This window comes from Plecotus auritus (assembly GCF_963455305.1).
Source record: "Plecotus auritus genome assembly, chromosome: 3".
Lineage (NCBI taxonomy): Eukaryota > Metazoa > Chordata > Mammalia > Chiroptera > Vespertilionidae > Plecotus > Plecotus auritus.
In genome coordinates this window covers 111153747-111166924 of record NC_137772.1, presented here as the reverse complement: position 1 = coordinate 111166924, position 13178 = coordinate 111153747, and the positions used below count along the sequence as shown (strand labels likewise).

The window sequence follows — 13178 nt, the reverse complement described above, 5'->3', positions numbered from 1 at the left end:
AAAATACCACATGATCTCACTCATTTATGGATCATAAAGAACATTATAACTTGTCAAGAGGCCCAGTGCACGAAATTCGTGTACTGAGGGGGAGGAGGGGGTGTCCCTCATTCCAGCCTGCACCCTCTCCAATATGGGACCCCTCGGGAGATATCTGACTGCCACAGGGATCGGGCATAAACCAGCAGTTGGACATCCCTCTTACAATCTGGGACTGCTGGCTCCCAACTGCTCACCTACCTGCCTGCCTGCCTGATTGCCCCTAACTGCTTCTGCCTGCCAGCCTGATTAACCCCTATCTGCTTCCCTGCCGGCCTGATTAACACTTAACTGCTCCCCTGCTGGCCCAATTGCCCCCAACTGCCCTCCCTTGCCAGCCTGATCTCACCCCCAACTGCCCTCCCCTGCCAGCCTGATCTCATCCCCAACTGCCCTCCCGTGCTGGCCTGGTTGTCACCAACTGCCCACCCCTGCTGGTCTAGGTGCCCCCAACTGCCCTCGCCTGCAAGCTTGGTCACCCCACAATTGCCCTCTCCTGCTGGCCTGATGGCCCCCAAATGCCCTCACCTGCAGGCCTGGTCCTCTGCTGGCCTGGTTTCCCTCAAATGCGCTCCCCTGCCGGCCTGATCTTGCACCCAACTGCCCTCCTCTGCCAGCCAATTTGGTTCTGATTGGTCAGTTTCTATGCCAGTCAGCATCAAAAGTTCCACCTCCTAGGCAGCCTTTGGCTCCTCACAGTTGACCCAGATTTTGTCTGATTGGTCGGTTTCTATGCCAGTCAGCGTCTCTGGGCCTATCAACAAGGCCTGATTGGAAAGGCGGGGCTGATCAGCATCCCCAGTGGAGGCCTGGAGAGAAATGGAGGCGTGGCTGCTGACCAGTTCCGGAGAGAAAGAGAGAGGCAAGTGCTGATCAACAGCTGCAACAGAGGCTATGGATCAGACCCTGCTTCTCTCCTCAGGCCTCTCTCTGGGCCTGATTTGCAGCCCCTTCAGCAGTCAGTGCTGGGTCACCATGCCTGCAGCTGTAGCAGTTAGTGCTGGGTCGCCACGGCAACCCAGTGCTGATTGCAGGACTGACTTCAAGTTGCTCGAGGCTCTGGTCGTGATGGACCCAGGGTTTTTATATATTAGGATGAACAAAAAGATTGATACAGAGGCAGAGAAGCATGAAACAGACTGTCAAATTACAGCGGGAAGGCTGGGGTGGGTTGTGAGGGAGGTAAGAGATCAATTGAAGGACTTGTATGCATGCATATAAGCATAACCATTGGACGCAAGACACTTGGGGGGTGGGGTGAGGGCATGTGCCGGGGGGTAGGGGAGGCCGAGGGAAGGTCAATGTGGAAAAAAAGGAGACATAGGTACTACTATTTGTAATACTTTAAATAATAAAAAAAAAGAGTTGTAATGAATTAAAATTATAGGTAAGAAAACATGGTAACAGAATTGAGGAAAGAAATGTTGCAATTCCCTCTCCAATTCAACAAATGGCTTCCACAGGGTAATACAAAGAAAAGGTCTATGAGTAAATATCAAACAGCTCCTTAAGGTACTTGTTCAAATAAGAGTTTCCCTCCCTCTCCAGTGTGGCTCAATTGGTTGGAGCAGGGGTCCTCAAACTACGGCCCGCGGGCCACATGCGGCCCGCCGAGGACATTTATCCAGCCCGCTGGGTGTTTTTGCCGCCGCTGCCTATCCTGCTTAGCAGTCAACTCGTCCCGGGCCCGCAGTGCGCATGTGTGGAATGTGCGCTGCACTCTCCGACTCCCCTCCTTCTCTCTGTCTCTCGACTCCTCCTCTCAGCCCGGGTGTGATCAGACGAGTCACGAGCTTGCCTGTGCAGAGCCTGCTGCTGCCCCAGGACCGAGGTAAGAACAAGTTAGGATTTATTTTGTTGTGAAGTTAGGAGGTCTTTTTTTTTTTATTCTCCAGTTAATAGGGCCTTTTTTTTTTTTGCGGTTAAGGGGGGCCTTTTTTTTTTTGAAGTTAGGAGAGCCTTTTTTTTAAAGTTGGTTAGTTGGTTGGGGGTGGTTTCTAGGGGGGTTGCATCACAGTGATAACGCAAATAGCGCTCAGTGCTAATGCAAATTGTCAGTGCTCAGAGGTAATGCAAACAGTCAGCACTACTCAGAGGTAATGCAAATAGTCAGTGCTCAGTGGTAATGATAATTGTAAGTGCTCAGTGTTAATGCAAATGGTCAGCACTCAATATTAATGCAAATTGTCAGTGGTCAGTGTTATCGCAAATGGTCAGCAGTCAGGGTTAATGCAAATGGTCAGTGCTCAGTGTTATCGCATGGGGCCCCAAACTGGTAATCTGCCTAGGGCCACATGGGAACTTAATCCGGCTCTGCAGACATCGAGGACTAAGAAACCCAATTTAATTGACAGTAAGTGCATTTATATTTTGATTGCTATTCAGTTGTGTACGATGTTGTATGTTGTGTGCTGTGTAAGCCCCGGTTCACACTGTTGCGATCTCTGAGCAGTGCGAGTTCAGCCATATGCTTGTATGCTGAACTCACATTAGATTCGGAAAAAAAAAAGGCATACGTGCCTTCTTTTTTCCTGCAGTGGAATCTGATTGCATGGGTCTTCTCACCCATGCCATCAGATTCCTGTGCGAGTTCACAGATCGCAGTGCGGTTTGCACAGGGTAGTGTGAACTGGAAAGGTGGTGGAGGAACCGGCTCTGTAATCGTGCCGGGCCCGCACCACACCAGTGTGAGCCTGAGGTAAAAGCCGAGTTCCACCAATATGGGCACTGGTGAGGCTGAAATGATGTGGACTGGCAAGGCTGCATTGATGGACACTGATCAGACTGCATTAATGGGCACTGATCAGACTGCATTGATGGGAAGTGAAGTCTATATGTCTCTGTGTGGGCAAAGTTATTGCTGGTATATTGTTTTTGTAGTGCTGTATATATATATTGGTATTTTACTAATAGCAATTTGGAATCCGTAGGAAACAATGATATCAAGAAAGAGAAAAATTGACTCTGAGTGTAGGATAGTCAAAGAACAGTGGACTTATGATTACTTTTTCATGCAGTACAAGGAAAGAGCTGTGTGTTTGATATGCCAGAATATAGTGTCTGTGTTCAAAGAATGCAATTTGCGTCAACACTATCAAACTCAACATAAAGATAAATATGACTGTTTGGTTGGAGAAGTGAGAAAAGATAAAATATTAAAACTGAAAAATACATTGACAACTCAGCAAAATACTTTTATGAAACAGAAGCAGCTAAATATTTCATCACTGTGAGCAAGTTTTCAAGTTGCCAAGCTAATAGCGTGCACTGGCAGACCATTCCTGGAGGGAGAATTTGTTAAAGAATACCTTCTTTCTGTTGCCAAAGAGATGTGTCCAGAGAAGGCCGATTTATTTAGTACAGTGAGTCTTTCAGGACCTACAATTACACGAAGGATTGAAGAAATGGGAGACAATTTGCATCAGCATTTGCAAAACTCCTATTTGCATCAGCATTTGCAAAAAAACTTTCCTATTTTTCCTTGGCACTTGACAAAAGTAATGATGTTCGTGATTCTGCAGAACTTCTAACTTTTATTCGTGGGACGAATGACTATTTCGAAGTCACAGAAGAGCTTGCTGCACTGCAAAGCATCAAAGGAACAACTACAGGAGAGGATATCTATGAAAAGGTTTGCCAAACTGTGAATGGTTTGGAGCTGGACTGGGCTAAACTAGCCAGTGTGACAACTGATGGTGCTCCTAGCATGGTGGGGTCTAAGAAAGGAGTAATTGCTCGCATTAACCAAGAGATGGACAAACATAACTATTCTCATCCAATAGCCATACACTGCCTCATCCACCAACAAGCGCTGTGTAGTAAATCACTGAAGTGGGACTCTTATGAAAATTGTGGTATCTTGTGTTAACTTCATTAGAACTAATGCACTAAGCCACGGACAATTTCAGGAATTTCTATCTGAGCTAGATGTTGCCTATGAAGATGTTCTGTGCCACACAGAAGTCCATTGGCTGAGTCCAGGGAGAGATTTGAAACATTTCTATGACTTACTTCCACAGATTACAGCTTTTCTGCTTTCAAAAAACAAAGAAGTGAGAAACCAAGATGGCGGCATAGGAAGCACCTAAACTGCTGCCTCGCACAACAATTTCAAAACTACAACTAAAAGACAGAACGGACACCATCCAGAACCACAGGAAAGCTGGCTGAGTGAAAATTCTACAACTAGAAGGAAAGAAAAAAGCTCAGAGAATTGGAGGTACGGCAAAGGGTCTTTGTGCACGCAGAGAGGAAGGGCGGCTGAGAGCCTGGCTGACTTTCTCTGGTGGAAGGGGGAAGGAAGCCCCCGACCGCACTGAATCCCAGTCCTGACTGCACTGAACCCCAGTTCCTCGTGAGCCCCTGGGGACCCACGCTCTTACGGGGGGAGTCTGGACTCTCGGGCGGAGATTCGGGAGCTGGGGAAGGCAGAGGTATGAAGGCGCGTGCATGCCAGTGCGCACAAAGGCTGCGGAGGTTACCACAGGCTTTCCCTAGTGGAAGAGAGTCGGAGGCTCCTGACTGCACTGAGCCCCAGTCCTGACTACACTGGACCGCAGTTCCAGGCGAGCCCCTGGGGACCCACGCTCTTGTGGGGGGAGTCTGGACTCTCGGGCGGAGACTCGGGAGCCGGGGAAGTTAGAGGTCTGAAGGCGTGCACGTGCGCGCAAGGGCAAGGCTGACGGGAAGCCAAGACTGTCTGCTCCGCCCTGAGACTCCACCCCATCCAAGCTGAGCACAGAGGCTATTGCAATTTGGCAAGTCTAATCCTATAAGGCTGTCTCCAGCACCGAACTTCTCCCAGCATAGACACAGCTGATCCTTACAGCCAACTGGCCTGGGGGTCAATTCCTCCCAGTGATACCAACAACAATCAAGACTTAATTACAACAAGGCTGTACACACAGTCCACAAAGGGGTGCACCAAGAGTGTCCACCTCAGGTTAACTGAGGAGGCTGACCCACTGGGCCATATAGGAAACCTAGCACACAAATCTACCCTACCAACTCAGGGAAGCAGTGAAAATGCGGCTTCAAAGAAACAGATCACAAACGAAAGAAATGGAGGAAAACAAACGACTGGATATAGAATTCAAAACCACGGTTATAAGGCTTTTCAAGAATATCCTACAAAAGGCCGATAAATATAACGAGACCCTTGAAGATATGAAAAAGGACCAACTAGAAATTAAACATACACTGACTGAAATAAAAAATATTATACAGAGACCCAAAAACAGACTAGAGGTACACAAGAATCAAGTCAAAGAATTGAAATACAAAGAAGCAAAAAACACTCAACCGAAAAAGCAAAAAGCAAAAAAAAAATCCAAAAAGTTGAAGAGAGTGTAAGAAGACTCTGGGACAACTTCAACTGTACCAACATCAGAATTATGGGGGTGTCAGAAGTAGAGAGAGAGCAAGATACTGAAAACCTATTTGAAGAAATAATGACCAAAAACTTCCCCCACCTGGTGAAAGAAATAGACTTACAAGTCCAGGAAGCACACAGAACCCCAAACAAAAGGAATCCAAAGAGGACCACACCAAGACACATCATAATTAAAATGCCAAGAGCAAAAGACAAAGAGAGAATCTTAAAAGCAGCAAGAGAAAAACACCTAATTACCTACAAGGGAGCACCCATACGACTGTCAGCTGATTTCTCAACAGAAACTATGCAGGCCAGACGGGAGTGGCAAGAAATTTTCAATGTGATGAATAGCAAGAACCTACAACCAAGATTACTCTACCCAGCAAAGCTATTATTCAGAATGGAAGGTAAGATAAAGAGCTTCACAGATAAGAAAAAGCTAAAGGAGTTCATCACCACCAAACCAGTATTATATGAAATGCTGAAAGGTATTCTTAAAGAAGAGGAAGAAGAAAAAAGTAAAGATAAAAATTATGAACAACAAATACATATCTATCAACAAGTGAACCTAAAAATCAAGTGAATTAAAAACCTGAGGAACAGAATAATCTGGTGAATATAATAAAATCAGGGGCATAGAAAGGGAGTGGACTGATAATTCTCAGGGGGAAAGGGGTATGAGGGGTTCAGGAAGAGACTGGACAAAAATCATACACCTATGGATGAGGACAGTGGGGAGGAGGTAAGGGCAGAAGGTGGGGTGGGAACTGGGTGGAGGGGAGCTATTGGGGGGAAAAAGGAGAAACAATTGTAATAATCTGAATAAAGATTTATTAAAAAAATAAAAATTAAAATAAATAAATAAATAAATAAATAAAATAAAATAAAATAAAATAAAATAAAATAAAATAAAATAAATAAAAAAAACAAAGAAGTACCAGAGCTCAATGATGCAGAATGGAAATGGCACCTTGCCTTTCTGACAGATGAAACACAGCTACTCAACAGTTTCAATGTGCAACCTCAAGGAAAGGGGAAGCTCATCTGTGATATGCAATCACATGTGAAAGCATTTGAAGTAAAATTAGGCCTCCTCATCAAACAAGTGAAGGAGGAAAATTTCTGCCATCTCCCCACAACTCAAAATCTGTTAGCAGAAAAACCATTGGTTGCATTCCCAAACAAAACATGTGTGGATTCACTGGAAAAGTTGCAAAAGGAGTTCCAATTTAGATTTAAAGAGCTTCATCTCCATGAACAGGACATACAGCTTTTCCGTAACCCATTTTCTATTGACATCGAAAATGTGGATACAATTTACCAAATGGAACTGGCTGAACTGCAGAATTGTGACTCTCTGAAAGACGCATTCAAGTCAAGCAGCCTTCCTAATTTCTATGCATCGCTCCCCTCTGCGACACATCCTAATCTCAGGAACCATGCACTCAAAATGGCAACCATCTTTGGCAGCACTTATGTCTGTGAACAGACTTCTTCCAGAATGAAACATCTGAAATCTCCAACCAGACCTATACTAACTGATGCACACTTGCATCACTTGTTACGACTAGCAGTGACAAATATGGAACCGGACATTGACCATCTCATTAGCCAAAAGCAGGCCCATAGTTCCCATTGAAATACTGGTAACTTTGTTGATTTAACTTTATTTTTTCTTCATTTTAAATATTGTATTTGTTCCCATTTTGTTTTTTTACTTCAGAGTAAGATATGTGCAGTGTGCATAGGAATTTGTTCATAGTTTTTTTTTTTTAAACTATAGTCCGGCCCTCCAACGGTCTGAGGTACAGTGAACTGGCCCCCTGTTTAAAACGTTTGAGGACCCCTGGGTTGGAGTGTTGTCTGATTTCAGGTTCAATTCTCATTCAGGGCACATACCTAGTTTGCAGGTTTGAAACCCAGGACAGGCCATGTTCAGCAGTCACCTGACCTTGATCTTTCTCTCTCTCTCTCAATTAAAAATAATAAATAAATAAATAAAGAGAGATTTCCTCTCAATATTGTATGCCTCAAGAGCAGGGAAAATACCTTCTTCAGCACTGTCTTCCTGCACAATGCTTGATACAGAGGTGCCTCATAAATATCTTCGGAATGTGCTTGAACAAAAGAACTATCCAATAGTAAATACAGGACTTTTCATAGCAATAAATATGATATTAAGACATTTTAAAATTTAATTAAGAATTGATGAAATACATCTATTTACTGCTTAGTGAATATGAAAGCTGAATCCACTGACCAATCTTAACATGACTAAAAGTCAAAGTAGTTAATGTTACGTGCATCCTCATGTTATGACATTACTCTGCATTATCTAAGATATACTGCTACAAAAACACTAAAATCTGAATCTAATGGAGCCATTACATAACTTCTGGTTTATAGGAAAAGACAGGAGTTGGAGGAATATGCCTAACAATACCATGAAGCAATCAGACAAACCCAAAAGGTGGAGCTTTCTAGAGGACAAATGACCCAGTTTCTTCAGTAAGTCAATGGTCTGAAAAAAGATGGAGGGGTGGGAAGGGCAGTTCTAGATTAAAATGAATTTAGACATAAAGACCATTGGTCGATTTTGTTTGTATTCTGATTTAGATTGAAAATATTGTAAAAATGGTATTTTAAAGATTTTGGGACACAACTGAATATGGACTGGTATCAAATGACATTAAACAATTACTAATTTTGTTAAGTGTAATAATAGTATTTTGGTTAAGAAAGGTCTTTTTTTAAGAAATATATACTAACACACATAAGACTAAAAATGACATGATGTCTATAGTAATGAAAAATATTCTCAGTAAAAGGGAAACTATAACAAAATGCTAATAATTGTCCCATCAAGATGTTGGGTACATGGCTGTATATTGGTATTGTTGTTATACTTTTTAAATTTGCATAATGGAAATATAAGAAAAAAACACACACCGTCACTACTCTGCCTAGGATTCTAGTGCCACTGGCCACTCAGAAACTCACAATTTCCCAGTCCGATTTGATTGGTATTGACCAAGAATCCCAATTCCTAGGCTAGATCTAGAGGGTCTCATATATATATATATATTTCCAATTTGGAATGACTCAACTGTCAGAATTCCTGAGTGATTTGACACCTGCATCAGAAGAAAAATTTCAGATTTATCTTTAAAAGAGCTGGCATCAAACTCCTTGATTTGAAAATCCAATAACCAGAGGAAAAGTATATTTAAACCCCACAACTGGACTTTCTCTAGTTTCAAAACATGCTATGACCTAAATAAAGTTCCCCCACAAAATAGTAATTATAAAATTTGAAAGGCCTTATACCTTAGTATTTCATATCAGCAAAACTAATATCAAGGGGCTTAAATTCTTTCTGACACACCAATATACAAGATACAATCAATATCGGAAATTCTCGGTGATGTATATCATCAAGAGTGTGTAATAGGAGAAAGTTCTCAACTTCCACAAATTTTACCTTCCCTACCAAGGTTTGCAATCTATTGGGAGAAATTTATGTATTTCTACATAGAACAACTGGAGAGATTTCAATGATATAGAGTGGAAAAAATGTACTGCCTTTTAAATTGTTCTCAACTGATCCCGGAAAAGAAGCTATTCATATAAGACAAGTTTGGTACACAAAAATTTCCCTTTAAACTACACAACCAATAAAAAGTTAAAATCATATTTTTAAGGGCACTTAAGTGTTTTTTTTTTTCAATTCTAATCCTCTAGTTCTGTGTCATTACAATACTCATTGTCCCAATGTTTGAAAATTCAAATAATTCTGGCATTACAATTCTGTCTAACTTTAAAACAGAAATGAGTTGAAAAGCAGTTGTAGAGCAGAATAACTGAAAATCCTAACAAATACAGGAGAGCCTGATAGGAGGGCAGGGGTAGCAACTGCAGCAGATGGTGCTTCCTCCTGTCTCATGAGTTTCAGGCACTTGCCCTACACACACAGCCAATCCTTCCACTATTATGAAGAGCAGGAGGCAGGAAGAGGGGGCGCTATGTGCTGGGCACTTCTAGTAACTACTGCACCAAAAACACCCAACCTAACTCAAGGAAGCAGGCTGTCTCCAACTCTTAAATCCCTCAGGGACCTCTACCAGACCTTAGTTTCACAAAAGGGCTAACCATAAGTAAGGTATGCAAACACTAGTTGTAAGCGACATAACTTAAAACAAAATCTTCACAATGTGAACCACAGTAGCTTAAACATTAGAAAAAAAAATAGCTTTGACTTGTTCAATTCTTGGCTTAAAATGCAAAAATAATCCACTACATTTATACTTACCAACGTTTAATAATGTGCTCCTATTATTGCCGAAAACAAAAGTTATTAACCTAGTGTTTCATAAAATATTTGGGAAAGTAACCTGAAATTACAAACACAAGGATGACTTGAAAATTTAAGGAGTGGGAACCAGACAAACCTTTCCATCTGAAAAAATTTCTTGCATGCCAAAACACTCCAAAATATTTTTATAAACATTATACAATCCATTACGTACACACTTATATACACTATAAAGGAGAAATAGCCTGTTTGTAGACAGTTTGTAAAACTCCACCTTTTTCAAAGTTAAGCCAGACTGGGCCACAAAATGTCCTTTCTGACGAAAACTGCCTTTCAAGCGGGAGGGCGAACACTAAGCTTCTGCCAGGCAAATAGAATAATTACTTCGTGGATAGACAAAGTGAATCGATTACATATATGAAATTATCAAAATCATAAGAACCCAAACCTAACTTACAGAAACAAAAACCCGCTGCTTCTCCATTTTTCTTCCAATTTCCTGATCTGATCTAACACAGACTTTAAAGAACCCAGAGAACATTTTTGTGTAAAGACTTCACCTAGGTAGCAGCCCTCGAAGCCCACACCACACCTGCCCGCGCCCCTCTCCGCCTACCAGGCTCTGTGTCCCAGGACCCCGTACCTAACACCGCCCAGCCCGGCCCTGCGGAACAAAGTGCGGCGGATCCCTTCCAGGGCACGGAAGGGCCTGAGTGACGGACTCGACCTTGGTGCCGCCCCAGGGTGGCTGCAAAAGAACCGCACTTCCGGCCAGACAGCTCACCCCCACTCACCGCGCTGCGGTGACGTCCTGGGTCTGGAGGACCGGCTTGGCGAAGGGGCTCCACAAGGTGCGAACAGCGCGGAGGCTTTGCTTCGTTGCGTGGGTTGAACTTCGAAACTCTGTCTCCGCAGACCCCGCCGCCTCCGCCTAGCCTGCTTCTCCACAGCCCGCGCTCCCCGCCCAAGCTGCGCAGCCGGGGCTTCCGACTTCACTTCCGCCTGAAGCGCGCAGTCGCGGGGGGGGGGGGCGCGCCTGCGCGGCCATCGCCTGCACCTTCCAGGCTCTGGAGGTGATGTGCAGGCTCCCGTCTGTGTCCGAGGGGCCCCCTGTGCCTGATGGAGAGATGGAAAGAAACCAAGTGGTGTGGCGACCCTTCAGGGTGCAGAGGGTTTAGAAGGTGGATAGCCAGGGAGGCCCACGGCGCCAGCGGGGTCGTCTCTGTTGATCTTTCGAGTAAACGCTTATATGGAATGTTTTTCCTCAACCTATTTTTGCTGTTTTACTGATGCATTATGGAAAGAACATATTGGAACGTAATTGTAACGTTTTCTTAATATCTTATTGGTGGAAGTGGAGTATCCCTTTCCCCACTCTGCTGGGTGTGGGGTCCTTAAGATATCTGGGGGGAAATAATTTTCTGAGACTCGCATAGGAGGGTGAGTGACTTTTATTTGCATGGTATTAGATCTCTGGATTTCCAAAGTCCCATTTCCCTTAAATCAGTCCTGGAAGATGTGTAGCTGGGGATTCAGCAGAGCTAGAAGCAAAGTCAGCATCCAAAGTTTTCTTTCCATGGTGTAGTTGGGTCTAGTGCAGCATCAGGCTAGTTGCAGGTCTATTAGTCTATGGTGTGGCTTCCACATGGCCTGTGAGCCATGTGGGCGAATGCAAGGTATTGTGGACGAAGCAGGCCACATGCTAGCCTGACAGGCTCAAGGAAGGCCTGCATGGCAGTCTTGAGGACTCAGAGACCTAAGGTAACCACAAAGGATGGTCTGAAACTTTGACTGGGAGCAGTTGTGATGGGTAGTCATCTCCTAGCCTGGTATCTTCACTGACAAGATCTACCTTTACCTTAACCAAGCCTATCTGTCTTTTTGCATATACAATAAAATACCCTTTGAAATGTCTGGGTAACTTGTCACTTCCCTTTTTCTGGACCCCTTGGGGCACAACCTAATGTGCTGGGCACCAGGACAGATACCACAAATTCCTTCACTATCATGTCAATTGTTCCTGCACCCACCTAAGTATGTGTCCATCATTTTACTTTTGATTCAGTCCCAGGGGTTTCTTCCGTAGGCCCCCCTGCAATTTGCTTTCTCCTGCCTCTCTAGTCTATCACCAGTGGATTTCATGTAACCCACCTACATCCCTTTCCTTTGATTGCAATGTATAAATACAGATGTAGCCTGCCATTCTCCAGAGCATTATCTCAATTCGTTGAGGTTCTGCTTCCCAGCATATGTCAATAGTTTGGCTCAAATAAGCTCACAAAAATTCTTTACAGGCTTCTATGGGTTTTACGTTAACATTACTTGGCGTAGTCACGGCAGGATTCCAAAGAAGCTCACCCAGGACCATCCCTTGGACTTGGACTCGATGCTAGGATCCAGCAAAGGGCCCATTGAGCCCGCCGGTTCTCCGCCCATTGGGTGAACTTGGGTGAGCTGTCTCTTGGATCCAGGACTTTCCCTTGCTTTGGTAGAGGGTCTGACTTTATTTGAGCTGTGTTTTAAAATCCTTGAGGTGGAACCAGGGTTGACAAAACCCAGGTTAAGGTTTGACAGAACCCAGGCTAAGGTGGGACTGGAGGAAAAAATGGGTGGCTGGTTTTGATTTTGGCTTTTCAATTGGAATTGCTGAGAGTCTGAGCAAAAATAACCTTTGCTGAAAAATGAGCTGAACTCATTCAGCTTCGAAGATAAAGGGGCACATCCTCCCTCCAGTCTGATTCTGGGGTGTTCTTAGGTGACTAAGAATCTTTGTGGAGGTGTCAGAAATGCAGGAGCCCCATAGGGAAGTCCCAATGCAACTGTAATTAAATGGCTCATCAAGGGGGCCACCATAAGGCTTGGTCTGCCTGGCCCCAAACATTTCCTGTGGTTTTAGACAGCCGGGAGAGAAACTGAGGCTACACTTGACCCACTACATAACATATCTAGAGAGGTTGCTCAGATTACAGATATCCAAAAAAAAAAAAAAAAAAAAATTAACATGGGAAATTGTACCTCTAAGGTCAGAAGCTTCTCAAACCCCAGCCCTCATTTAATACTCCTGTTACAAAGCCTTTACTTGCAAGTACTTTACAGAAATGGGAAGATTTCACTAGAAAATATAAACTGAGAAATGGCCAAAATGCAGTTTTTTTGGGGGTACCTACATTAACATTTTGCATGCAGAAATTAGAAAATGCCGGCTTTGAAATTAAACTGAATGAGTATATGGGAAGCATATCTTGATTTGGAAATTAGAAGGTTCTAAGGAAAAGCATAGGAAAAAATTCTTCCAATTAAGATGGAAATTAATAAAAAATTTTAGAGATTGTCTCAGAACTATTCTGAAGTTGTTTTTCCCCCATAGGAAGCATGCCTCTGATTTATCTCCATAGAAAAGAAATAGTAGGTGGCTAGGCCATTACTGAATTTCCCCAGAGCAAACAGAATGTG

The 13178-nt window shown here is 43.5% G+C and overlaps 1 protein-coding gene across 9 annotated transcripts in view; it reads right to left on the bottom strand.

Moving 5' to 3' along the window:
• FAM168B (family with sequence similarity 168 member B) overlaps positions 1-10713 on the bottom strand; it is a 416235-nt gene extending 405522 nt beyond the window's left edge. For 2 of the 9 annotated variants that reach the window (XM_080661895.1, XM_080661891.1), the window contains exon 1: positions 10520-10701. The gene's annotated coding sequence lies outside the window, so the exon portion shown is untranslated. Of the gene's footprint in view, positions 1-10182; positions 10460-10519 lie in introns of those variants that run through there. The other 7 variants (XM_080661896.1, XM_080661897.1, XM_080661899.1 and 4 more) reach the window with 7 other exon arrangements.
• Positions 10714-13178: the final 2465 nt, after the last annotated feature.